This window comes from Eulemur rufifrons, unplaced genomic scaffold (genome assembly GCF_041146395.1).
Source record: "Eulemur rufifrons isolate Redbay unplaced genomic scaffold, OSU_ERuf_1 scaffold_44, whole genome shotgun sequence".
Taxonomy (NCBI): Eukaryota; Metazoa; Chordata; class Mammalia; order Primates; family Lemuridae; genus Eulemur; species Eulemur rufifrons.
Window position 1 is genome coordinate 1,526,776 of NW_027182826.1, and position 25,922 is coordinate 1,552,697.

The window sequence follows — 25,922 nt, forward strand, 5'->3', positions numbered from 1 at the left end:
CCCTGTCTGAATGATGCAGGCCGGTTAGGGGCCTGGGATTATAGCAGGCAACCCCCTCTATCGTACGCTGTGTATGGTGCCCGGGGTTTCATGCAGGACCCAGTGGCAGAGCCTCCATTCACACATGGTATGGGAGCATTGTAGGCTTTCTAAACTCTGAGAGAGCAATAAGTCTGAGAATCAGATTTAGAATAAGAATCAGATTTAGTTTTAGGATTATGGTTAGAGTTAGGGATGAAGGTTAGTTTTAGTTTGAGGGCTTAGGTTTAGGGGTTAGGGTTAGAATTATGTTTAAAGATTAGTGTTAGTTTTAACGTTTACAGTTAGGTTTAGTGTTAAGTCTTGGCTTAGGGTTAAGGTTAGTGGTTAGGGTTTGTACAGGGTTAGGGTTTAGAGTTAGCCTTAGGGTTAAAAATTAGGATTAGAGTTATTGTTAAGGGTTAGTGTGAGTGTTAACCGTGAATGTTAAGGTTAAGTGTTAGGGTTAGTGGTTAGGGTTAGAGTTAAGGGTTCGTGTTGGATTTAGGGTTAGAGTTAAATGTAATGGTTATGGTTAGGGGTTAGGGTTAGTATCAAGGGTTAAGGGTTAGAGTTATTACTAGGCGTATTGTTAGGATGAGGGATTAGGGTTAGGGTTAGTGTTAGGGTTGTTGGTAGGGTTAGCGGTTTAGAATTAGTTTTAGGGATTAGGTGTTTCGGTTATGGCTAGGAGTTAGGGTTAGTATTATGGGATGGAGGCTGTTCTCAGCTTAAGTGTTATGCATTTACATTAGAATAAGGGGTTAATGTTAGGGTTACGGTGAGTTTTACATGTTAAGATGAGCAATAGGATCAGGGTTAGGTGTTATGTTCAGGGTTAGGGTTATGGGTTAGGGGTAGTGTTTATGCTTATGTCACGGGCCCTGTATGCACTAGGCAGGGTGGTTAGGGGGTCTATGATTGTCGCCGGGAATCCACTCTATCATACGCTGGGTAAGGGCCCCTGGGTTTCATGCAGGACACAGTGGCAGAGCCTCCTTTCACATATGCAATGGGAGGATTGTAGTCTTTCTAAACTCTGAGAAACAAGAAAACTGAGAGTTAGATTTAGGGTTAGGATTTAGGGTTAGGATTATGGTTAGGGTTAAGGATGAAGTTTAGTGCTAGGGTGAGGGCTTAGGGTTAGGGTTAGGATTAAATGTTAGTGTTAGTTTTAACGGTTACAGTTAGGTTTAGAGTTAGCGTTAAGGTTAGGGGTTAGGGTTTGGTACAGGGTAAGGGTTAAGTGTTACGTTTAGGGTTAAAGATTAGGATTAGGGTTAGGGTTAAGGGTTAGTGTCATGGTTAATGGTTATGGTTAAGGTTAAGTGTTAGGGCTAGCGGTTAGGGTTAGAGTTAAGGGTTGGTGTTAGGTTTAGGTTTAGAGTTAAATGTTATGTTTAGGGTTAGAGGTTAGGGTTAGGTTTAGGGTTCATGGTTAGGGTTATGTTTAGGGGTTAGGGTTGGGCTTAGGGGTTATGTTTAGGGTAAGGGTTTGGAATTAGTTTTGGGCATTAGGATGAGGGCTTAGGTTTAGAGATAGGGGATAGGTTTAGTGTTAAGGGTTAGGTTTAGCGGTTAGTTTAAGGGCACAAGACCTGTTTAATATAGGGTGAGAGGTGTGCGGAGAAGGTCACCGCGACACCACACCATCATACCCTGGGCCTTGGACCCAAACCTACATGCAGGACTCAAGAGGAGCCTCATCTCCCACATTGTATGGCTGTATTGTAGGCTTGCTTAACTCTGAGAATGGAGGAAGTGTGAGAATTAGGGTTATGGTAGGGTTAGGGGTTTAGGGTTAGGGGTTAGGATTAGATTGTGGGTTAGGAGTTAGGGTTTAGGGATTAGGGTTAGTGTTAGGGTTAGTGGTTAGGAGTTAGGGTTGGGTTAGGGGTAGGGTTAGGTTTAGTGTTGGGGTTAGTGTTAGGGTTAGGGTTTAGGGTTAGGGTTAGGATTAAGGGTTGGGCTTGGGGCTAGGGTTAAGTGTTAGGGTTAGGGTTAAGGTTTAGGGTTAGGGTTAATGGTTAGGGTGAGTGTTAACAGATAGGGTTAGGGTTTAGGGATAGGTTTAGGTTTAAGTGTTGTTAGGTTTAGGGTTAGCATTAGGAGTTAGGGTAAGAGTTAGGTGTTAGGTTAGTGTTAGGGTTAGGTTTAGGCATCAGAGTAAGTGTTACGATTAGGGTTAAGATATAGGGTTAGGTTTCATGGTGAGGATTATGATTAGGGTTAAGGGTTAGGGTAAGGGTTAGGGGTTAGGGTTAAGGATCAAAGGTTAGGGTTACTTTTAGGCATATGGTTAGGGTTAGTGTTAGTGTTAGGGTTGTTGGTAGGGTTATGGTTAGGGTTAGCGGTTTATAATTAGGGGTAGGAATTAGGTGTTACAGTTATGAATAAGAGTTAGCATTAGAATTATGGGATAGAGATTGTTCTCAGGGTAAGTGTTCTGCATTAACGTTAGGATAAGTGGTTAAAGTTAGGGTTAAGATGAGGTTCACATTCTAACGTGAGCAAGTGGTTCAGGGTTAGGTGTTATTTTCAAGACTAGAGTTATGGGTGAGGGGTAGTGTTTATGCTTAGGGCATGTGCCTTGTCTGCACTAGGCGGGGGACTTAGGGGGCTGAGATTGTCACCGTGAACCCACTCTATCATCCGCTGGGTATGTGCCCTGTATTTCAAGCAGGACATAGTGGTAGAGACTCCTTTCATGCATGGCATAGGAGGATTGTTGGCTTTATAAACTCCGAGAAAGCAAGAGGTCTCAGAATTATATTTAGGGTTAGGATTATGGTTAGGTTTAGGGATGAAGGTCAGTGTTAGGGTGAGGGCTTAGGGTTAGGGTTTAGGGTTAGGGTCAGGGTTAAAGGTTTGTGTTAGATTTAATGGTTACAGTTAAGTTTAGGGTTAACATTTACGGTTAGGGGTTAGGGGTTAGGTTTTGGTACAGTGTTAAGGTTAAGTGTTAGGTTTAGTGTTAAAGATTAGGATTAGGGTTAGGTTTAAGTGTTAGTGTGATGGTTAACAGTTTGGGTACGGTTAAGAGTTAGGAATCGGGTTTAGGGTTAGGGTTAAGGGTTCATGTTAGGTTTAGGGTTAGAATTAAGTGTTATGGTTAGGGTTAGAGATTAGGGTTAGGTTTAAGGTTCATGGTTAGGGTTACCTTTAGGCATTAGTGTTAGGGTTAGGGGTTATGTTTAGGATAAAGTTTTATAGCTAGTGTTGGGCTCTAGGGTCAGGGTTTTGGTTTAGGGTGAGGGGTTAGTGTTAGTGTTACGGCTTAGATTTATCGGTTACTTTAAGGGCACAGGACGTGTTTAATCTATGGTAAGAGGGGTGAAGACAAGATTGCCATGACACCACACCATTGTACCCAGGGCCTTGGGAGCAGACCTACATGCAGGATTCAGGCAGAGCCTCATCTCACACATGGCATTGCTGTATTGTAGGCTTGCTTAACTCTGATTATGGAAGAAGTGTGAGAATTAGGGTTAGGTTTAGGGTTATGGGTTTGGGGTTAGGGGTTAAAGTTAGAGTGAGGGTTAGGTGTTAGGGATTAGGGATTTGGGTGAATGTTAGAGTTAGGGGTTAGGAGTTAGGGTTGGGTTAGGGGCTAGTGTTACATTTAGTGTTTGGGCTACTGCTAGGGTTACGGTTAGGGGGTCAGGGCTAGGGTTAAGGGATAGGATTCGTTTTAAGGGTTAGGCTGAGGTTTAATGGTTAGGGTTAGTGTTATGGGTTAGGGTTAGAGTTAGGTTTAAGGGCTAGGGTTAGGGTTAGGTTTAGGTTTCAGGGTTAGGTTAGTGTTAGGGGTTAGGTTTAGGGTTAGGAGTTACAGTTACTGTTAAGGTTAGGTCTAGGTGTTAGGGTAAGGGTTAGTGTTAGGGTTAAGGGATAGAGTTAAGTTTGTTAGGATTAGGATCAGGGTTAAAAGTTAGGCTTAGAGTTAGGGGTTAGAGTTAGGGTTAAGGGTAAAGGGTTAAGAATATTTTTAGGCGTAGATTTAGGATTAGGTGTTAGGGTTAGTGTTAGGTTTGTTGGTAGGGTTAAGGTAGGGTTAGCAGTTTAGAATTAGGGTTAGGGATAAGGTGTTACGGTTATGGCTAAGAGTTAGGTTTAGAATTATGGGATAGGGGTTGATCTCAGGGTAAGTGTTATGCATTAACGTTAAGATAAGCGGTTAAATTTAGGGTTACAGTGAGGTTTATGTTTCAGAGTTATGTGTTATTTTCAGGGTTAGGGTTATGGGTGAGGGGTAGTGATTATGCCTAGGGCATGGGCCCTGTCTGCACTAGGTGGGGGTGTTCAGGGCTGTGATTGTCGCCAGGGACCCACTCTATCGTATGTAGGGTATGGGCCCCTGGGTTTCACGCAGGACACAGTGGCAGAGCCTCCTTTCATGCATGGCAAGGGAGGATTGTCGGCTTTCTAAACTTGAGATAGCAAGAAATCTGAGAATTAGATTTAGGGTTACGATTATGATTAGGGTTAGAAATGAAGGTTAGTGTTAGGGTGAGGGCATAGGGTTAGCGGTTAGGATTATGGTTAGGGTTAAAGTTTAGTGTTAGGTTTAATGGTTACAGTTAGGTTTAGGGTTAAGTTTTAAGGTTAGGGTTAAGGTTAGGGGTTAGGTTTTGGTACAGGATTAGGTTTAAGTTTAGGTTTAGGGTTAAAGATTAGGATTAGGGTTAGGGTTAAGGGTTAGTGTGAGGGTTAACAGTTAGGGTTAAGGTTAAGCATTAGGGTTAGGTCTTAGGTTTAGGGTTAAGGGTTTGTGTTAGTTTTAGGGTTAGATTTAAGTGTTATGGTTATGGTTAGGGTATAGGGTTAGGTTTAGGGTTCATGATTAGGGTTATGTTTAGGGGTTACTGTTATGGTTAGCTATTAGGTTTAGGGTTAGGGGTTAGGGTTAGTGTTAGGGCTTAGATTTATTGGTTAAAGGGCCCAGGACCTGTTTAATCTACAGTGAGAGTGGTGCGGACAGTGTTGCCATGACACCACACCATTGTACCCTGTGCCTTGGGCCAAAACCTACATGCAGGACTCAGGCGAAGCCTTTCTCACGCATGGCATGGCTGTATTGTAGGCCTGGTTAACTCTGAGAATGGAAGAAATGTGATAATTAGGGTTAGGGTTAGAGTTAGGGTTTTGGGGTTAGGAGTTGGGGTTAGAGTGCGGGTTAGGGGTTAGGGATTAGGGGTTAGGGTTAGCGTTAGGGTTTGGGGTTAGGTGTTAGGGTTGGATTAAGGGCCAGGGTTAGGTTTAGGGTTGGAGTTAGTGTTATGGTTAGGGTTAGGGTTTAGGGTTAGGGTTAAGGTACAGGATTAGGGTTAAGGGTTAGGCCTAGGGTTAGGGTGAAGGGTTAGGGTTAGGGTTAAGGGTTAGCGTAGGGTCAGTGTTAGCCGTTAGGGTTAGGGTTATGGGTTAGGGATAGAGTTAGGTTCAAGGGTTAGGGTTAGGCTTAGGGTACAGTGTTAGGTTTAGCATTATGGTGTAGGGTACGGTTAGGGGTTAGGGTTGCTGTTAGGGTTAGGTCTAGGCGTTAGGGTAAGTGTTAGTGTTAGGGTTAAGAATCAGGGTTCGGTTTAATTGTTAGGATTAGGATCAGGGTAAAGAGTTAGGGTTAGGGTTAGTGGTTACAGTTAGGGTTAATTGTTAAGGGGTAGGATTATTTTTAGGTGTAAGTTTAAGGTTAGGGGTCAGGGTTAGTTTTAGCTTTCTTGGTAGGTTTAAGGTTTGGGTTAGCATTTTAGTACTAGGGTTAGGGATTAGGTGTTACAGTTATGGCTGGGAGTTAGGTTTAGAATTAAGGGATAGAGGTTGTTCTCAGGGTAAGTGTTATGCATTAACGTTAGGGTAAGTGGTTAAAGTTAGGGTTGCAGTGAGGTTTACGTTTTAAGGTGAGCAATATGATCAATGTTATGTGTTATGTTCAGGGTTAGGGATATGGCTGAGGGGTAGAGTTTATGCTTAGGGCATGGAACCTGTCTGCACTACGTGGGTGGCTTCGGTGCTGCAATTGTCTCCAGGAACCCACTCTATTGTATGCAGTGGATGGGCCCCTGGGTTTCATGCAGGACACAGTGGCACAGTCTCCTTTCATGCATGGCATGGGAGGATTGTAGGCTTTCTAAACTCTCAGAGATCAAGAAATCTGAGAATTAAATTTAGGGTTAGGATAATGATTAGGGTTAGGGATGAAGGTTATTGTTAGGGTGAGGGCTTAGGGTTAGCGGTTAGGCTTAGGGTTAGGCTTAGGGTTAGAGGTTAGGCTTAGGGTTATGGTTAACATTTAGTGTTAGTTTTATCAGTTACAGTTAGGTTTAGGGTTAAGGTTTAGGGTTAGGCTTAAGGTTAGGGGTTAGGGTTTGGTACAGGGTTATGTTTAAGTTTTAGGTTTAGCATTAAAGATTAGGAATAAGGTTAGGGTTAAGGGTTAGTGTGAGGGTTAATGGTTAGGGTTAAGGTTAAGGGTTAGGGTTAGGGGTTAGGGTTAGGTTTAAGGGTTCGTGTTAGGTTTAGGGTTAGAGTTAAGTGTTATGGTTATAGTTAGGGGGTAGGGTTAGGTTTAGGGTTCATGGTTAGGGTTATGTTTAGGGATTAGTGTTAGGGTTAGGGGTAGGTTTAGGCTTCAGAGTTAGGTTTAGTGTTAGGGCTGAGATTTAGCGGTTAGTTTAAGGGCACAAGACCTGTTTAATCTATGGTTACAGGGGTGCAGGCAGGGTTGCCGTGACACCACACCATCGTATCCTGGGCCTTGGGCCAAGAACTACATGCAGGACTCAGGCAGAGCCTCATCTCAGGCATGGCATGGCTGTATTTTAGGCTTGCTTAAGTCTGAGAATGGAAGAAGTGTGTGAATTAGGGTAGTGTTAGGGTTAGGGTTTTGGGAATGGGATTAGGGGTTAGGGTTAGAGTGATGGTTATAGGTTAGGGGTTAGGGGGTAGGATTAGTGTTAGGGTTAGGGGTTAAGTGTTAGGGTTGGCTTAGAGGCTAGTGTTAGGTTTAGCGTTGGGTTTAGGGTTAGGTTTAGGGTTAGGGTTAAAGGATTGGATTAGGGTTAAGTGTTAGGCTTAGGGTTAGGGTTAAGGGTTAGGGTTAGGGTTAAATGTTAACATGAGGGTCAGGGTTAAAGGTTAGCGTCAGGGTTAATGGTTAGGGTTAGGTTTAGGGGTTAAGGATAGACTTAGGTTTAAGAGTTAGGGTTAGGTTTAGAGTTCAGGGTTAGGGTTTACATTAAGGGTTATGGTTAGGTTTAGGTGTTAGGGTTACTGTTAGGGTTATGTCTAGGCATTAGGGTGTTAGTGTTAGGGTTAACAGTTAGGGTTTGGATTAAGTATTAGGATTAGTATCAGGGTTAAGAGTTAGGGTTAGGGGTTAGGGTTAGGGTTAAGGGTTAAGTGTTAGGGTGAATTTTTGGTGTAGGTTTAGGGTTAGGGGTTAGGTTTAGTGTTAGGTTTGTTGGTAGGTTAAAGTTAGGGTTAGCGGTTTAGAATTAGGGTTAGGGATTAGGTGTTACTGTTATGGCTAGGATTTAGGTTTAGAATTAAGGGATAGGGGTTGTTCTCAGCATAAGTGTTATGCATTAACGTTAGGAAAAGGGGTTAAAGTTAGGGTTAGGTGAAGTTTAAGTGTTAAGGTGAGCAATATGATCAGGGTTAAGTGTTATGTTCAAGGTTAGGTTTATGGGTGAGGGGTAGTGTTTATGCTTAGGGCACGGACCTTGTCTGCACTAGGCGGTGGATTCCAGGTTGCAATTGTCGCTGGGAACCCACTCTATCGTACGCTGGGTATGGGCTACTGGGTTTCATGCAGGACACAGTGGCAGAGCCTCTGTAGGCTTCTAAACTTGTAGGCTTTCTAAACTCTGAGAGAGCAAGAAGTCTAAGAATTATATTTAGGGTTAGAATTGTGATTAGGGTTAGGGATGAAGGTAAGTGTTAGGGTGAGGGCTTAGGGTTAGGAGTTAGGGATAGTGTTAGGGTTTAAATTTAGTGTTAGGATTAACAGTTACTGTTAGGTTTAGGGTTAAGGTTTACAGTTAAGGTTAGGGGCTCGAGATTGGTACAGGGTGAGGTTCAAGTGCTAAGTTGGGTAAAGATTAGGATTTGAGTTAGGGATAAGGGTCAGTGTGAGGGTTAACTGTTAGGGTTAAGGTTAAGGGTTAGCATTAGGGGTTATGGTTAGGGTTAAAGGTTCGTGTTAGGTTTAGGGTTAGAGTTAAGTGTTATTGTTATGTTTAGGGGATAGGGTTAGGTTTAGGGTTCATGGTTAGGCTTATGTTTAGGGGTTAGGGTTAGGGTTCTGGGTTAGGTTTAGTGTAAGCATTTAGTGTTATTGTTGGGTGTTAGGGTCAGGGCTTAGGTTTAGGGTTAGAGTTTAGAGTTAGTGTTAGGGCTGAGAATTATCAGTTAGTTTAAGGGCACAGGATCTGTTTAATCTATGGTGAGAGATGTGCAGACAGGGTCGCTGTAACACCACAGCATCGTACCCTGGGCCTTGGGCCAAGACCTACATGCAGGACTGAGGCAGAGTCTCTTCTCACGCATGGCATGGCTGTATTGTAGGCTTGGTTGACTCTGAGAATGGAAGAAGTGTGAGAATTAGGGTTAGGGTTAAGATTAGGGGTTTGGGGTTAGGGGTTGGAGTTCGAGTGAGGGTTAGGGGATAGGGATTATGGGTTAGTGTTAGTGTTAGGGTTGGGGGTTAGGTGTTAGGGTTGGGTTAGGGGCTAGGGTTAGGTTTAGTGTGGGGTTTAGGGTTAGGGTTATGGTTTAGGGTTAGGGTTAAGGGATAGGATTAGGGTTAAGGGTTAGGCTTAGGGTTAGGGTTAAGGGTTAGGGTTAGGGTTAAATGTTAGCATTAGGGTCAGGGTTAAGGGTTAGGGTCAGGGTTAATGATTAGGGTTAGGTTTATGGGTTACGGATAGACTTAGGTTTAAGAGTTAGGGTTAGGTTTAGAGTTCAGGGTTAGGGTTAGCATTAAGTGTTATGGTTAGGTTTAGGTGTTAGGGTTACTGTTAGGGTTCTGTCTAGGCTTTAGGATATTAGTGTTAGGGTAAGAGTTAGGGTTTTGTTTAATTGTTAGGATTAGGATAAGGGTTACGAGTTAGGGTTAGGGGTTAGGGTTATTTTTAGGCATACGTTTAGGGTTAGGGTTAGTTAGATTTGTTGGTATGTTAAAGTTTGGGTTAGCGTTTTAGAATTAGGGTTAGGGATTAGGTGTTACAGTTATGGCTAGGAGTTATGTTTAGAATTTAGGCATAGAGGTTGTTCTCAGGGTAAGTGTTATGCATTAAAGTTAGGATAGGAGCTTAAAGTTAGCGTTATGGTGAGGTTTACATTCTAAGGTGAGCAACAGGATCAGGGTTAGGTGTTATGTTCAAGGTTTGAGTTATGGGTGAGGAGTACTGTTTATGCTTAGGGCACCAGCCATGTCTGCATTAGCCGGGGGGTTTAGGGGGCTGGGCTTGTCACTGAGAACCCACTCCCTTTTACACTGGGTATGTACCCTGGGTTTCAAGTAGGACACAGTGGCAGAGCCTCCTTTCACACATGGCATGGGAGGATTGTAGGCTTTATAAACTCTGAGAAATCAAGAAGTCTCAGAATTATATTTAGGGTTAGGATTGTGGTTGGGTTTAGGGATGAAGGTTAGTGTTAGGGTGAGGGCTTAGGGTTAGGGTTAGGGTTTCGTCAGGGTTAAAAATTAGTTTTAGGTTTAACGGTTACAGTTAAGTTTAGGGTTAAGGTTTATTGTTACGGCTAAAGTTAGGGGTTAAGGGTTAGGGTTTGGTACAGTGTTAAGGTTAAGTGATAGGTTTAGGGTTAAAGATTAGGATTAGGGTTAGGTTTAAGGGTTAATGTGAGGGTTAACAGTTAGTGTTAAGGTTAAGAGTTAGTGTTACGTTTTAGGGTTAGGGTTAAGAGTTCGTGTTAGGTTTAGGATTAGAATTAAGTGTTGTGGTTAGGGTTAGAGGTTCGGGTTAGGTTTAGGGTTCATGGTTAGGGTTACCTTTAGGCATTAGCGTTAGGGTTAGGGGTTACGTTTAGGGTAAGGTTTTAGAGTTAGTGTTGGGCTTTAGGGTCAGTGTTTAGGTTTAGGGTGAGGGGTTAGGGTCAGTGTTAGGGCTGAGATTTATTGGTTACTTTAAGGGCACAGGACCTGTTTAATCTATGGTAAGAGGGGTGAAGACAAGGTTGCCGTGACACCACACCATCATACCCTGGGCCTTGGGACAAGACCTACATGCATCACTCAGGCGGAGCCTCATCTCACACATGGCATTGCTGTATTGTGGGCTTGCTTAACTCTGATTATGGAGGAAGTGTGAGAATTAGGGTTAGGTTTAGGGTTAGGGGTTTGGGGTTAGGGGTTAAGGTTAGAGAGAGGGTTAGGTGTTAGGGATTAGGGATTAGGGTGAATATTAGGGTTAAGGTTAGGAGTTAGGGTTGGGTTAGGGGCTGGAGTTACGTTAAGGGTTCGAGCTACTGCTAGGGTTAGGGTTAGGGGTTAGGGTTAAGGCATACGATTAGGTTTAAGGGTTAGGCTTAGGGTTAGGATTAAGGGATAGTGTTAGGGTTTAGTGTTAGGGATTGTGTCAGAGTCAGGGTTAGTGTCAGGGTTAACGGTTAGGGTTAAGGTTAAGCGTTATTGTTAGGGGTTAGGGTTATTGTTAAGGGTTCATGTTAGGTTTTGGGTTAGAGTTAAGTGTTATGGTTATTATTAGGGGATAGGGTTAGGTTTAGGGTTCATGGTTACTGTTATGTTTAGGGGTTAATGTTAGGGTTAGGGGTTAGGTTTAGGGTTAGGTTTAGTGTTAGTGTTCGGGCTGAGGTTTAGCAGTTAGATGAAGGACACCGGACCTGTTTAATCTATGGTGAGAGGGGCATGGATAGGGTCGCCATGACACCACACCATCGTGCCCTGGGCCTTGGTCCAAGACCTACATGCAGGACTCAGGCAGAGCCTCTTCTCACGCATGGCATGGCTGTATTGTAGGCTTGGTTAACTCTGAGAATGGAAAAAGTGTGAGAATTAGGGTTAGTGTTAAGTGTTTTGGGTAAGGGTTTAGATTGAGGGTTAGGGGTGATTAGAGGTTAGGGTTAGTGTTAGGGTTAGGGGTTAGGTGTTAGGGTTGAGTTTGGGGCTAGGGTTAGGTTTAGCGTTGGGGTTAGGGTTAGGGTTAGGGATTAGGCTTAGGTTTAAGGATTAGGATCAGGGTTAAGTGTTAGGCTTAGGGTTATGGTTAAGGGTTAGGTTTAGGGTTAAGTGTTAGCGTTAGGTTCAGGGTTAAGGTTTAGGGTCAGGGTGAACCGTTAGCATTAGGGTTATTGGTTAGGGATAGACTTAGGTTTAAAGGTTAGGGTTAGGTTTAGGGTTCAGGGTTACGGTTAGCATTAGGGGTTAGGGTTGGGTTAGGGGTTATGGTTACTGTTAGGTTTAGGTCTAGGCGTTAGGGTGATTGTTAGTGTTAGGGTTAAGAATTAGGGTTCAGTTTAATTGTTAGGATTAGGATCAGGTTTAAGAGTTAGGGTGAGTGTTAGGGGTTAGAGTTACGGGTTAAGGGTTAGGATTAGTTTTACGCATAGGTTTAGGATTAGGGGTTAGGGTTAGTGTTAGGTTTTTTGGTAGGGTTAAGGTTAGGGTTAGTGGTTTAGAATTAGTGTTAGGGATTAGGTGTTATGGTTATGGCTAGGAGTTAGGTTTAGAATTATGGGATAGGGGTTGTTCTCAGGGTAAGTGTTATGCATGGGGGGTAAGTGTTAGGATAGGGGATTAAATTTAGGGTTACAGTGACGTTTACGTTTTAAGGTGAGCAATGCAATCAGAGTTATGGGTTATGTTCAGAGTTAGGATTAGGGGTCAGGGTAGTGTTTATGCTTAGGGAACGGGCCCTGTCTGCACTAGTTGGGGGGGTTCAGGGCTGCGATTGTCACCAGGAACCCACTCTATTGTACTCTGGGTATGGGCCCCTGGGTTTCATGCAGGACACTGTGACAGGGCCTCCTTTCACGGATGGCATGAGAGGATTGTAGGCTTTCTAAATTCTGAGAGAGAAAGAAATCTGAGAATTAGATTTAGGGTTAGGATTATGATTAGGGTTAAGGATGAAGGTTAGTGTTAGGGTGAGGGCTTAGGGCTAGCGGTTAGGGTTAGGGTTAGGGATAAAGTTTAGTATTAGGTTTAACGGTTACAGTTAGGTTTATGGTTAAGCTTTAGGATTAGGGTTAAGATCAGGGGTTAGGGTTTGGTACAGGGCTAGGTTGAAGTGTTAGGATTAGGGTTAAACATTAAGATTAGGGTTAGCATTAAGGGTTAGTGTGAGGGTTAATGGTTATGGTTAAGGTTCCGTGTTAGGGTTAGGGGTTAGGGTTAGGTTTAAGTGTTCATGTTAGGTTTAGGGTTAGGGTTAAGTTTTATGGTTATGATTAGGGCATAGGGTTAGGTTTAGGGTTCAAGGTTAGCATTATGTTTAGGGGTTAGTGTTAGGGTTAGGGGTTAACGTTAGGGTTAGGGGTTAGGGTTAGTGTTAGGGCTGAGGTTTAGAGGTTAGATTATGGTCACAGGACCTGTTTAATCTATGGTTAGAATGGTGTGGACAGGAGCGCCATGACACCACACCATCTTATCCTGGGCCTTGGGCCAAGACCTACATACAGGACTCATGCGGAGCTTCTTCTCATGCATGGCATGGCTCTATTGTAGGCTTGCCTAACTCTGAGAATGGAAGAAGTGTGAGAATTAGGGTTTTGGTTAGGGTTAGGGGTTAGGGATTAGGGGTTAGGGTTAGTGTTAGGGTTAGGGGTTTGGTGTTAGGCTTGGGTTAGGTGCTAGCGTTAGATTTAGGGGTGGGGTTAGGGTTAGGTTTAAGGTTAGGGGTTAAGGTTAGAGTTAAGGTTAAGGGATTGGATTAGGGTTAATAGTTATGGGTTAAGGCTTAGTGTCAGCGTTAAGGGCTAGGGTTAGAGTTAAGTGTTAGGGTTATGGTCAGTGTTAAGGGATAGGGTGTGGGTTAATGGTTAGTGTTAGGGTTATGTGTTAGGGATAGAGTTAGGTTTAAGGGTTAGGTTTAGGTTTCAGGGTTACTGTTAGCATTATGGGTTAGGGTTAGGATTAGGGGTTAGGTTTACTCTTAACATTAGGTCTAGACGTTAGGATAAGGGTTAAGAGCTGGGTTAGGCTTTATTTTTAGGATTAGGATCAGGATTAAGGGTTAGGGTTAGGGTTAGGGGTTAGGGTTAGGGTTAGTGTTAGGGTTTTTGGCAGGGTTAAGGCTAGTGTTAGCGGTTTAGAATTAGGGTTAGAGATTAGGTGTTATGTTATGGCTAGGAGTTAGGCTTAGAATTAAGGAATAGGGTTTGTTCTCAGGGTAAGTGTTATGCATTAACGTTAGGATAAGTGGTTAAAATTAGGGTTAATGTTAGGTTTACGTTTTAAGGTGAGCAATAGGATCAGGGTTAGGTTGTATGTTCAGGGTTAGGTTTATGGGTGAGGGGTAGTGTTTATGCTTAGGGCACGGGCCCTACCTGCACTAGACCGGGGGGTCAGGGGGTGTGATTGTCGTCAGGAACCCACTGTATCATACGCTGGGTATGCGCCCCTGGGTTTCATGCAGGGTACTGTGCCAGAGCCTCCTTTCACGCATGGCTTGGGAGGATTGTAGGCTTTCAAATTTCTGAGAAATTAAGAATTCTGAGAATTAGATTTAGGGTTAGGATTATGGTTAGTGTAAGGGATGAAGGTTAGTCTTAGGGTGAGGGTTTAGGGTTAGGTGTTAGCGTTAGAGTTAGGGTTAAAGTTAGTGTTAGGTTTAACGGTTACAGTTAGGTTTAGGGTTAAGTATTAGGGTGTGGGTTAAGTTTAGGGGTTAGGGTTTGGTACATGGTTATGGTTAAGTGTTAGGTTTAGGGTTAAAAATTGGTATTAGGGTTAGGGTTAAGGGTTAATGTGAGGGTTAATGATTAGGGTTAAGGTTAAGGGTCCCGGTTGGGTGTTAGGTTTAAGGTTAAGGGTTCGTGTTACGTTTTGGGTTATAGTTAAGTGTTATGGTTTAGGGTTGATTGTTAGGGTTACGTTCAGGGGTTAGGGTTAGGGGTAAGTGATAGGATTAGGTTTAATTGTTAGGCTTAGTGTTAGGGTAAAGTGTTAGTGTTAGGGTTAAGGGCTAGGGTTAGGGTGAGGGTTAATGGTTAGGGTTAGGATTATGACTTAGGGGTAGTGTTTATGCTTAGGGCACGTGCCCTGTCTGCACAAGGCGGGGGCAGGTTACAGGGCTGGGATTGTCACCATGAGCCCACTCTATCATATGCTGGGTATGGGCCCCTGGGTTTCATGCAGAACACAGTGGCAGAGCCTCCTTTCACACATGGCATGGGAGGATTGTAGGCTTTCTAAACTCTGAGAAAGCAAGAAGTCTGAGAATTAGATTCAGGGTTAGGATTATGGTTAGGATTAGGGATGAAAGTTAGTGTTAGGGTGAGGGCTTAGGGTTAGGGGTTAGGGTTAGGGTTAAAGGTTAGTGTTCAGTTTAATGGTTACAATTAGCCTTAGGGTTACGGTTTAGTGTTAGGGCTAAGGTTAGGGGTTAGATTTTGGTACAGGGTAAGGGTTAAGTGTTAGGTTTAGGGTTAAAAATTAGGATTAGGGTTAGATTTAAGGGTTACGATCAGGTTTAACAATTAAGGTTAAGATTAAGTGTTAGGGTTACGGTTTAGGGTTAGGGTGAAGGGTTCGTGTTAGGTTTAGGTTTAGAGTTAAGTGCTATGTAGGGTTAGGTGTTAGGGTTAGGTTTAGGGTTCATGGTGAAGGTTATCTTTAGGTGTTAGGGTTACGGGTTATGATTAGGGTAAGGGTTTAGTGTTAGTGTTGGGCGTTAGAGTCAGGGCTTAAGTTTAGGGTGAGGGGTTAGGGTTAGTGTTAGGGCTTAGATTTAGAGGTTAGCTTAAGGGCACATGACCTGTTTAATCTATGGTGAGAAGGGTGCAGAATGGGTCGCCGTGACACAACACCATCGTACCCTGGGCCTTCGGCCCAGACCTACATGCAGGACTCAGACGGAGCCTCTTCTCACTCATGGCATGGCTGTATTGTAGGCTTTCTTAACTCTGAGAATGGAAGAAGTATGAGAATTAGGGTTATGGTTATGGTTAGGGGTTTGGGGTTAGGGGTTAGTATTCGAGTGAGGGTTAGGGATTAGGGATTCGGGTTAGTGTTATGGTTAGGGGTTAGGTGTTAGGGTTGGGTTAGGGGCTAGGGTTAGATTTAGGTTTGGGGTTAGTGTTAGGGTTAGATTTATGGTTAAGGGATAGGATTACAGTTAAGGGTTAAGGCTTAGGGTTAGGGTTAGGGCTAAGCGTTAGGGTTATGCTCAGAGTTAAGGGTAAGGGTGAGATTTAACGGTTAGGGTTAGGGTTATGGGTTAGGATAGAGTTAGTTTTAAGGGTTAGTGTTATGGTTAGGTTTAGGGTTCAGGGTTAGGGTTAGCATTAGGGGTTAGGGTTAAATTTAGGAGTTAGGGTTACTCTTAGGGTTAGGTCTAGGTGTTAGGGTAAAGGTAGTGTTAGGGTTAAGAGTAAGGGTTAGGTTTAATGGTTAGGATTTGGATCAGGTTTAAGGGTTAGGGTTAGGGGTTAGTGTTTGGATTAAGGGTCAAGTGTTATGGTTATTTTTTAGGCGCAGGTTTAGGGTTAGCAGTTAGGGTTAGGTTTATTGTTCGGGTTGTTTGTAGGCTTAAGATTAGGGTTAGCGGTTTAGAACTAGGATTGGGGATTAGGTGTTATGGTTATGGCTAGGATATAGGCTTAGAATTAAGTGATAAGGGTTGTTCTCAGGATAAGTGTTATGCATTAACGTTAGGTTAAGGGGTTCAAGTTAAGGTTACGGTCAGGTTTATGTATTAATGTGAGCAATAGGATCAGGGTTAGGTGTTATGTTTAGGGTTAGGGTTATGTGTGAGTGGTAGTGTTTATGCTTAGGTCACGGGCCCTGCCTGCACTAGACGAGGCGGTTGGGGGCTGCCATTGACGCTGGGAACCCACTCTATAGTATGCTGGGTATGGGACTCTGGGTTTCATGTAGTACACTGTGGCAGTGCCTCCTTTCACACATGGCATGGGAGTATTGTAGGCGTTTAAAACTCTGAGAAAGCAAAAAGTCTGAGAATTAGATGTAGGGTTAGGATTATGGCTAGGGTCAGGGATGAAGTTTAGTCTTGTGGTGAGGGCTTAGGGATAGGTATTAGGGTTAGAGTTAGGGTTAAAGGTTAGTGTTAAGTTTAGCGGTTACAGTTAGGTTTAGGGTTAAGTTTTAGGGTGAGGGTTAAGGTTATAGGTTAGGGTTAGGTACAGGGTTAGGGTTGTGTTAGGTTTGGGGTTAAAGATTAGGATTAGGGTTAGAGTTAAGGGTTAGTGTCAGGGTTAATGGTTAGGTGTAAGATTAAGGGTTAGGGTTAGGGGTTAGGTTAGCGTTAAGGGTTCGTGTTGGGTTTAGGGTTAGAGTTAAGTGTTATGGTTAGTGTTAGTGGTGAGGGTTCGGGTTAAGCGTTAAGGGTTAGGGTTATTTTTAGACTTAAGGTTAGGATTAGGGGTTAGGGTTAGGGTTTTGTTAGGGTTCTTGGTCGGGTTAAGGTTAGGGTTAGCGGATAAGAATTAAGTTTAGTGATTAGGTGTTATGGTTATGGCGAGGAGTAGGGTTAGAATTATGGGACAGGGGCTGTTCTCAGGGTAAGTGCTATGCATTAACATTAGGATAAGGGGTTAAAGTTAGGGTTACGGTGAGGTTTATGTGTTAAGGTGAGCAATAGGATCAGGGTTAGGTGTTATGTTCAGGGTTAGGGTTATGGGTGACGGGTAGTGTTTATGCTTAGGCCACGGGCTCTTTCTGCACTAGAAGGGGGTTTAGGGGGCTGGGATAGTCGCCAGAAACCCACTCTATCGTATGCTGGATATGGGCCCCTGGGTTTCATGCCACACACAGTGACAGATCCTCCTTTCACGCATGGCATGGGTGGATTGTAGGCTTTCGAAACTCTGAAAAAGCAAGAAGTCTGAGAATTAGATTTAGGGTTAGGATTATGGTTATGGTTAGGGACGAAGGTTAACGTTAGGTTGACGGCATAGGGTTAGGTTTTAGGGTTACGGTTAGGGTTAAACTTTAGTGTTAGGTTTAATGGTTACAGATAGGTTTAGGGCTAAGTTTTAGGGTGAGGGTTAAGGTTAGGGTTGAGGGTTTGCAACAGGGTAAGGGTTAAGTGTTTGGTTTAGGGTTAAAGATTAACATTAGGGTTAGTGTTAAGGGTAACTGTGAGCGTTAACGGTTAGGGTTAAGGTTAAGGGTCAGGGTTATGGGTAGGGGTAGGGTTAAGGGTCCGTTTTAGGTTTAGGGTTAGAGTTAAGTGTTATGGTTAGCGTTAGGGATTAGGGTTAGGGTTAAGGATTAGAGTTAGGGTTACTTTTAGGCATAGGGTAGGATTAGGGGTTAGGGTTAGAAATAGTGTTAGGGTTATTTGCATGGTTAAGGTTAAGGTTAGTGGTTTAGAATTAGGGTTAGGGATTAGGTATTACGGTTATGGCTAGGAGTTAGGCTTAGAAATATGGTATAGGGTTTGTTCTCAAGGTAAGTGCCATGCATTAACGTTGGGATAAGGGGTTAAAACTAGCGTTACAGTGAGGTCTAGTTGTTAAGGTGAGCAATAGGATCAGGGTAAGGTGTTATGTTCAGGGTTGGGGATATGGGTTAGGGGAAGTGTTTATGCTTAGCGCACAGTCCCTGTCTCCACTAGGCAGGGGGGTTAGGTGTCTAGGATTGTCCCCGGGAGACCACTCTAACGTACGCTGGGTATGGGCCCCTGGGTTTCATGCAGGACACAGTGGCAGAGCCTCCTTTCACACATGGCATGGGATGATTGTAGGCTTTCTAAACTCTGAGAAAGCAAGAAGTCTGAGAATTAGATTCAGGGTTAGGATTATGGTTAGGATTAGGGATGAAAGTTAGTGTTAGGGTGAGGGCTTAGGGTTAGGGGATAGAGTTAGGGTTAGTGTTAAAGGTGAGTGTTACATTTAACAGTTACAGTTAGGCTTAGGGTGAATCTTAAGATTAGGGGTTAGGGTTTGGTACAGGATAAGGGTGAAGTTTTAGGTTTAGTGTTAAAGATAAGGGTTAGGGTTATGGTTAAGTGTTAGTGTGAGTGTTAATGGTTAGGGTTAAGGTTAAGTGTTAGGGTTAGGGGTTAGGGTTAGGGTTAAGGGTTCATGTTAGTTTTGGGGTTAGATTTAATGTTATGGTTAGTGATAGGGGTTAGGGTTAGGGTTAAGGGTTAAGGGTTTGGGTTATTTTAAGATGTAGGGTTATTATAATGGGTTAGGGTTAGGGTTAGTGTTATGGTTGTTGGCAGGGTTAAGGTTAGGATTAGCAGTTTAGAATTAGTGTTAAATATTAAGTGTTACTGTTATGGCCAGCAGTTAGGGTTAGTATTATGTGATAGGGGTTGTTCTCAGGGTAAGTGTTATGCATTAACCTTAGAATAAGGAATTAAAGTTAGGGTTACAGCGAGGTTTACATGTTAAGGTGAGCAACAGGATCAGAGTTAGGTGTTACGTTCAGGGTTAAGGTTATGGGTGGGTGGTAGTGTTTATGCTTAGAGCACAGGCCCTGTGTGCACTTGGCGGTGGGCTTAGGGGACTGGGATAGTCCCCGGGAAACCACTCTATCGTATGCTGTGTATGGGCCCCTGGGTTTCATGCAGGACACTGTGGCAGAGCATCCTTTCACGCATGGCATGGGAGGAATGTAGACTTTCTATACTCTGAGAAATCAAGATGTCTGAGAATTACATTTAGGGTTAGGCTTATGGTTAGGGTAGTGATGAAAGTTAGTGTTAGGGTGAGGGCTTAGGATTAGCAGTTAGGGTTAAACGTTAGTCTTAGGTTTACAGTTACAGTTAGGTTTAGGGTTAAGGTTTAGGGTGAGGGTTAAGGTTAGGGGTTAGGGTGTGGTACAGGGTAGGGGTTAAGTGTTATGTTTAGGGTTAAAGATTAGGATTACGGTTAGGTTTAAGCGTTGATGTGAGGGTTAAGTTTAAGTGTTAGGGTTAGGGGTTAGGTTTAGGGTAAAGGGTTCATCTTAGGTTTAGGGTGAGTGTTGTTTTATGGTTCAGGTTAGGTGTTAGTGTTAGGTTTAGTGTTCATGGTTAGGGTTACGTTTAGGGGTTAGGCTTATGGGTTAGGTTTAGTGTAAGGGTTTAGTGTTAGTGTTGGGCATTAGGGTCAGGGCTTAGGTTTAGTGTTAGGGATTAGGGTTAGTGTTAGGGCTTATGTTTAGCTGTTAGTTTAAGGGCACAAAACTGTGTAATCTATGGTTTGAAGGGTGTGGAATGGGTCACTGTGACACCACACCATCGTACCCTGGGCCTTGGGCCCAGACCTACATGCAGGACTCAGGCAGAGCCTCTTCTCACTCATGGCATGGCTGTATTGTAGACTTGCTTAACTCTGAGAATGGAAGAACTGTGAGAATTAGTGTTATGGTTAGGGTTAGGTGTTTGGGGTTAGGGGATAGTGTTCGAGTGAGAGTTAGGGGTTAGTGTTCGAGTGAGAGTTAGGGGTTAGGGGAAGGGATTAGGTGTTAGCGTTAGTGTTGGGATTAGGGGTTAGGGTTGGGTTAGGGGCAAGTGTTAGATTTAGGGTTGGGGTTAGTGTTAGGGTTAGGGGGTTATGGCTAGGGTTAGTGTTAAGGGATAGGATTAGGGTTAAGGGTTAAGGCTTAGGGTTAGCGTTAAGGGTTATGGTTAGGTTTAAGGGATAGAGTTACGGTCCAAGCTAAAGGTTAGGGTGACGGTTAACAGTTAGGTTTAGGGTTATGGATTAGGGATAGAGTTACGTTTAAGGGTTAGGCTTAGGGTTACGTTTAGGGTTCAGTGTTAGGGTTAGCATTAGTGGTTAGGGTTGGGGTTAGGTGTTAGGGTTACTGTTAGGGTTAGGTCTAGGCGTTAGGGTCAGGGTTAGTGTTAGGGTTAAGATTTAGGGTTAGGTTTAATTGTTAGCATTAGGATCAGGGTTAAGGGTTAAGTTTAGGGTTAGGGGTTAGGGTTAGGGTTAAGGACCAAGTGTTATGGTTATGTTTATTCATAGGGTTAGGGTTAGCATTTAGGGTTAGGGTTACTGTTATGGTTGTTTGTAGGGTTAAGGTTATGGTTAGCAGTTTAGAATTAGGGTTAGGGTTTAGGTGATAAGGTTATGGCTAGCAGTTAGGATTAGAATTAAGGGTTAGGGTTAGGGTTAGTGTAAGGGTTCATGGTTAGCGTTAAAGGTTAGTGTTAGGGTTAAGGGCTAGGTGTTAGGGTTATATTTAGGCATAGATTTAGAATTAGGGGTTAGGGTTAGGGTTACTGTTAGGGTTTTGGTACGGTTAAGGTTATAGTTAGCAGTTAAAATTAGGGTTAGACATTAGGTGTTACAGTTTTGGCTAGGAGTTAGGGTTAGAATTATGGGATACATGATGTTTTCAGGGCAAGTGTTATGCATTAATGTTAGGGTAAGTGGTTAAGGTTACCCACGGTGAGGTTTACCTGTTAAGGTGAGCAATAGAATCAGGGTTAGGTGTTATGTTCAGGGTTAGGGATATGGGTGAGGGGTAGTGTTTATCCTTAGGGCATTGGCCTTGTCTGCATTAGGCAGGAGGGTTAGGGGTCTAGGATTGTCGCTGGGAACCCACTGTATCATACGCTGGGCATGGGCACCTGGGTTTCATGCAGGACACTGTAGGAGAGCCTCCTCTCACGCATGGCATGGGAAGATCGTAGGCTTTCAAAACTCTGAGAAATCAAGAGGTCTGTGAAATAGATTTAGGGTTAGGATTATGGTTAGAGTTAGAGATTAAGTTTAGGGTTAGGGTGAGTGCTTAGAGTTAGGGGTTAAGGTTATAGTTAGGGTTAAATATTAGTGTTAAGTTTAATGGTTACAGTTAGGTTTTGGGTTAAGATTTAGGGTAAGGGTTAAGGTTAGAGGTTAAGGTTTGCTACAAGGTTAGGGTTGTTAGGTTAAGGGTTAAAGATTAAGATTAGGGTTAAGGTTAAGGGTTATTTTGAGGGTTAACCGTTAGTGTTAATGTTAAGGGTTAGAGTTAGGGGTTACGGTTAAGTTTAAGGGTTTGTTTTGGATTTAGGGTTAGAGTTAAGTGTTATGGTTAGGGTTAGGGGTTATGGTTAGGGTTAAGGGGTAAGGGTTAGGGTTATTTTTAGTGATAGGTTTAGGATTGGGTTCAGAATTAGGGTTATTGTTAGGGTTGTTGGTAGGCTTAAGGTTAGTGTTAGCAGTTTAGGATTAGGGTTAGGGAATATGTGTTACGGTTATGGCTAGGAGTTAGGGTTAGAATTATGGGATAGAGGTTGTTCTCAGGGTAAGTGTTATGCATTAATGTTAGGATAGGGGTTAAATTTACGGACACAGTGAGGTCTACGTGTTAAAGTGAGCAATAGGATCAGGGTTAGGTCTATGTTCAGGGTTAGGTTTATGGGTGAGGGGTAGTGTCTATGCTTAAGGCACGGTACCTGTCTGCACTAGGCGTGGGGGTTAGGGGTATAGAATTGTTCACGGGAGACCACTCTATCATACGGTCATTATGGGCCCCTGGGTTTCATGCAGGACACTGTGGAAGAGCCTCCTTTCACACATGGCATGGCAGTATTGTAGGCTTTTTAAACTCTGAGAAAGCAAGAAGTCTGAGAATTAGATTTAGGGTTAGGATTATGGTTACAAATAGGGATGAAGTTTAGTGTTAGCATGAGGGATTAGGGTTAGGGGTTAGGGGTAGAGTTAGGCTTAAAGTTAGTGTTAGTTTTAATGGTTACAGCTAGGTTTAGGGTTACGGTTTAGGGTTAGGGGTTAGGTTTTGGTACAGGGTAAGGATTAAGTTTTAAGTTTAGGGTTAAAGATTAGGGTTAAGTGTTAGTATGAGGGTTAATGGTTAGGGTTAAGTTTAAGGGTTAGGGGTTAGGGTTCGTGTTAGGTTTAGGGTTAGAGTTAAGTGTTATGGTTAGGGTTATGTTGAGGGTTCATGGTTAGGGTTACGTTTACAAGTTAGGGTTATGGGTTAGGTTTAGGGTCATGGTTTACTGTTAGTGTTGAGTGTTAAGGTCAGTGCTTGGGTTGAGGGTGAGGGGTTATCGTTAGTGTTAGGGCTTATATTTAGCGGTTAGTTTAAGGGCACAGGACCTGTTTAATCTATGGTGCGAAGGGTGCAGATTTGGTCGCCGTGACACCGCGCCATAGTACCCTGGGCCTTGGGCCCAGACCTACATGGAGGATTCAGGCGCATCTCTTCTGATGCATGGCATGGTTGTATTGTAGGCTTGGTTAACTGTGAAAATGGAAGAAGTGTGAGAATTAGGGTTATGGTTAGGGTTAGGGGGTTGGGGTTAGGGGTTAGTGTTTGAGTGAAGTTTAGGGGTTAGGAATTAGGGGTTAGGGTTAGTGTTGGGGTTAGGGGTTAAGGGTTAGGGTTTGGTTAGGGGCTAGGGTTAGATTTAGGGTTAGGGTTAGGGTTTGGGGTTATGGTTAGGGTTGAGGTTAAGGGATAGGATTAGGGTTAAGGGTTTAGGCTTAGGGTTAGCGTTAAGGGTGAGGGTTAGGGTTAAGCGTTAGGGATATGGTCCGAGTTAAGGGTTAGGGTGAGGGTTAAGTGTTAGGGTTAGGGTTATGGGTTAGGGATAGAGTTAGGTTTAAGGGTTAGGCTTAGGGTTACGTTTAGGGTTCAGTGTTAATGTTAGCATTAGTGGTTAGGGTTGGGGTAGTGGTTAGGGTTACTCTTAGGGTTACGTCTAGGCATTAGGGTAAGGGTTAGTGTTAGGGTTCAGCATTAGGGTTAGGTTTAATTGTTAGGATTAGGATCAGGGTTAAGTGTTAGGGGTTAGGGTTAGGATTAAGGGTCAAGGTTATTGTTATTTTTAGGCGTAGGGTTAGGTTTAGAGGTTAGTGTTAGAGTTAGTGTTAGGGTTGTTTGTAAGGTTAAGGTAATGTTTAGTGGTTTAGAATTAGGGTTAAGGATTAGTTTTTACAGTTATGGCTAGGAGTTAGGGTTAGACTTAATCGATAGGGGTTGTTCTTAGGGTAAGTGTTATGCATTAACATTAGGATAAGGGGTTAAAGTTATGGTGACAGTGAGGTTTATGTTTTAAGGTGAGCAATAGGATCAGGGTTAGGTGTTATATTCCGGGTTAGGTTTGTGGGTAGGGATAGTGTTTATGCTTAGGGCACAAGCCCTGTCTGCACTAGGCGTGGGGGTTAGGGGGCTAGAGCTGTCACTGGGAACCCACTCTATCATACGCTGGGTATGGGCCCCTGGATTTCATGCAGGACACAGTGGCAGAGCCTCATTTCATGCATGGCATGGGAGCATTGTAAGCTTTCTAAACTCTGAGAAAGCAAAAAGTCTGAGAATTAGATTTACGGTTAGTGTTAGGGATGAAGGTCAGTGTCAGAGAGAGGGCGTAGTGTTAGGGGTTAGGGTTAGGGTTAGGTTTAACGGTTACAGTTAGGTTTAGGGTTAAGTTTTAGAGTAGGGTTAAGGTTAGGTGTTAGGGTTTGGTACTGGTTAGGTTTAGGGTTAAAGATTATGATTATGGTTAGGGTGAAGGGTTAGTGTGAGTGTTAATGGTTATGGTTAAGGTTAAGGGTTAGGGTTAGGGTTTAGGGTTAGTGTTAGGGCTTAGATTTAGCCGTTAGTTTAAGGGCAGAAGACCTGATTAATCTATGGTGAGACGGGTGCAGGCAGGGTCACTGCAACACCACACCCTTGTATCCTGGGCCTTGGGTTCAGACCTACATGCAGGACTCAGGAGGAGCCTCATCTCACGCATGGCATGGCTGTATTGTATGCTTGCTTAACTCTTAGAATGGAAAAAGTGTGAGAATTAGGGATAGAGTTAGGGTTAGTGGTTTGTGGTTAGAGTGAGGGCTAGGGGTTAGGGATTAGGGGTTAGGGTTAGTGTTAGGGTTAGGGGTTAGGTGTTAGTGTTAGGTTAGGAGGTAGTGTTAGATTTAGGTTTGGGGTTAGTGTTAGGGTTAGGGTTAAGGGATAGGATTAGGGTTAAGGGTTGGGCTAGGGTTAGGGTTAAGTGTTACGGTCAGGGTTAAGTTTTTAAGGTTAGGGTCAGTGTTAAGGGTTAGGGTCAGGGTTAACGATTAGGGTTAGGTTTAGGGGTTTGGGATAGTGTTAGTGTTAAGGGTATGGTTAGGTTTAGGGTTCAGCGATACGGTTAGCATGAGGGGTTAGGTTTAGGGTTAGTTGTTAGGGTTACTGTTAAGGTTATGTCTAGGAGTTAGGGTAAGGGTTAGTGTTAGGGTAAAGAGTTAGGGTTAGGTTTTGTTAGGATTAGTATCAGGGTTAAGGGTTAGGGTTAGGGGTTAGGGTTAAGGGTCAAGTGTTAGGGTTATTTTTAGGCATAGAGTGAGGGTTAAGTGTCAGGGTTAGGGTTGGTGTTAGCATTGTTGGTAGGATTAAGGTTAGGTTTCATGGTTTAGAATTAGGGTTAGGGATTAGGTGCTACGGTTATGGCTAGGAGTTAGGTTTAGACTTATGGGATAGGGGTTGTTCTCAGGGTTAGTGTTATTTACTAACGTTAGGATAAGAGGTTAAAGTTACAGATTATTCTGAGGTTTACATGTTAAGGTGAGCAATCGGATCAGGGTTAGGTGTTATGTTCAGGGTTAGGGTTATGGGTGAGGGAGAATATTTATCCTTAGGGGACGGGCCCTGTTTACACTTGATGGGGGGGTTAGGGGCCTGGGATTGTCACCGGGAACCCAGTCTATTGTACGCTGGGTAGGGGCCCTTGGGTTTCATGAAGGACACAGTGTCAGAGCCTCCTTTCACGCATGGCATGGGAGGATTGTAGGCTCTCTAAACTCTGAGAAAGCAAGAAGTCTGAGAATTAGATTTAGGGTTAGGGTTAGGGATGCAGGTTAGTGTTAGGGTGAGGGCTTAGGGTTAGGGGTTAGGGTTAGCATAGGGTTAAAGGTTAGTGTTAGGTTTAACGGTTACATTTAGATTTTGGGTTAATGTTTAGAGTTAGCAGTTCGGGTTTGGTACAGGGTTTGTTTTATGTGTTAGGTTTATGGTTAAAGATTAGGATTAGGGTTAGGGTTAAATGTTAGAGTGAGGGTTAATGGTTCGGGTTAAGGTTAAGTGTTAGGGTTAGGGGTTAGGTTTAGGGTTAAGGGTTCGTGTTAGGTTAAGGGCTAGAGTTAAGTGTTATGGTTAGGGTTAGGGGTTAGCTTTAAGGTAAGGTTTTAGAGTTAGTGTTGGGCGTTAGGGTCAGGGCTTAGGTTTATGGTTAGGGGTCAGGGTTAATGTTAAGGATTAGATTTAGCCATTAGTTTAAGGGCACAGGACCTGTTTAATCTATGGTGAGACAGGTACGGACAGGGTCGCCGCAACACCACACCATCGTACCCTGGGCCTTGGGCCCAGACCTACATGCAGGACTCAGGTGGAGCCTCATCTCATGCATGGCATGGCTGTATTGTAGGCTTGCTTAACTCAGAGAATGGAGGAAGTGTGAAATTAGGGTTAGGGTTAGGGGTTTGGGGTTAGGGGTTAGGGTTTGCGTGAGCATTAGGGGTTATGGAATATGGGTAAGGATTAGTGTTAGGGTTAGGGGTTAGGTATTAGGGTTGGGTTAGTGGTTAGTGTTAGATTTAAGTTTGGGGTAGGTGTTAGAGTTAGGGTCAGGGTTAAGGGTTAAGGTGAGGGTTAGTTATAGTGTTAGGGGTTAGGGATAGGTTTATGTTTAAGGGTTAGACTGAGGTTTAGGGTTCAGAGTTAGGGTTAGCATTAGGGGTTAGGGTTAGTGTTAGGTGGTAGGTTAGTGTTAGGGTTAGGTCTAGGCATTAGGGTAAGGGTTAGGGTT